Here is a 1,741-nt window from a genome sequence, read left to right on the forward strand (position 1 = left end):
CCTTCCATGACACATGTGGTTCTCTCCAGGCCTACCTTGGTGGCCCATATGATAGCTGCAGAATGGATGAAGAAGTCCTGCCCTCGCGGAACACCATGATCCACCCATCCAGTCTTCACAGGGTACAAACTTCCATTCGGAGACCACTTCCAGTTCACTATATCATATCTCCTATTCTTTTCATTGAGTGAGACTTCTTCACCAGCACTGTTGTTAAACCGGACATTTCTCAGTGGGGCCAGTACCTGAAATTGCAGAAATACTGAGAGCTATTTCCAATGAACCCTGCCTCCCACCTCCAGTCCAGGATTTCATATCTCCTGTCTTTTTTGGTGAAGGAGACTTTCTCCCAAGCCCTGTTCTTAAAATGGACTTTCCACAGTGGATGAATTACCGGAAAATGCAGAAATGTTTGGAACAGGGTAGATTGAATGCTAGTTTTTTCCAGTCAACAGTGACAAATTTGCATTTCAGAAGACGCTTTCTTTCTCTGAGAGTTCTTTCAGAAATTTTTTCATCAGTTCAAGCCCTTTTGGTGATAGCTATGCAAGTAAACTTGCACACAGCTTCGACATCTTTGCCTGTTGTCCAATTCCTTCCAAGCACCTCTTCCCAGATCAGGAGAGTTGGAGAAATGTTGCCCGGAGCAGGCAGGAGTGCAGCATGTGCGTTCTCCCCCTCCTGGCAAGGAGGGAAATTCTGAGTGGGGCAGCCCCGCTCCCAGTTCTTTGGAAGTATGTTAAACTGGAACTCCCAGTTCTACAAACTTATGTTAAACTGGAATTATATACCTGAGGCTGGAGCTTGAATGCTTCTTCCATTCTCACTATGCACCATCTTAAAACCATCAGTATTCCTGAAGCACCACCAATCCCAGCTAAGTTTTGCCTTCTTTAGTTTCCATATTCAGAGAAAATGCATCTATGGAGATGAATCCACAGGATAAGTTTCTCCTGATTTCGCTAAATAAGTCTTCCTCATAGACTTTCCTTTCATCCAGTATCCTCTCACTGAGCAACCCACAAGGCACCTTGGACAGGTTCATGTCACCTGAACTCAGTTATTACCTGCCATGGCAAAATTTTCAGAAGCATGTTGCCTTCTCCCATCAGAGAAAATTTCAGTCTAGACAAAGTTAGGGCATGCAGCGCGTGTGCCACAAAGTAGACGGCATTGTAGATGCGGTAGCTGTGGGTAGTCATGCTCAATTCAAATGTGAATTCACTGGGATCCTGCTGCATCTCCCTCCCTGTGCACCATTTTGTTGCCACTGGAAAGGGTTTTCCAAATCTCAGAAACTGACAGTGAAATTCCAGTTCCCACCACCTATGAAGAAAGATGTCTCCTTGTGGGTGGAACGGATCCAAAGCTAGGAAAAAAGCCTTGAATCCTGGAATATCCCTTGTATGGGTTCTCAAATGCAAAGCTCCATGAAGGGTCCTTACCAACGTTTGAATTTCAGTGCTTCCACTTGCTTCAAATTCTAAATGGGGGGTCAGGATCCAGACCTTCCAAAATGAGATCTTTGTTTTTTCCTCATAGTTATATAACAGGAGGGCTAATTGTAGGATGGCAGTGTTGTCACCAAAGAAAACTATCACTTCTGCTTCTGACCATGCCTGAGGAATATGTCCAGTAACCACTGCGTGCGTGTGTGCATCACCACGTTTTAAGAACCATTCAGTGAAGGCCACACAGAGGTGCTTCTGCTGCAGCAGGGGGGTCATTGCCTGGAGGAAAC

Source organism: Varanus komodoensis, unplaced genomic scaffold, assembly GCF_004798865.1.
Source record: "Varanus komodoensis strain SLA01 unplaced genomic scaffold, ASM479886v1 scaffold144, whole genome shotgun sequence".
In the NCBI taxonomy this organism is placed as follows: Eukaryota; Metazoa; Chordata; class Lepidosauria; order Squamata; family Varanidae; genus Varanus; species Varanus komodoensis.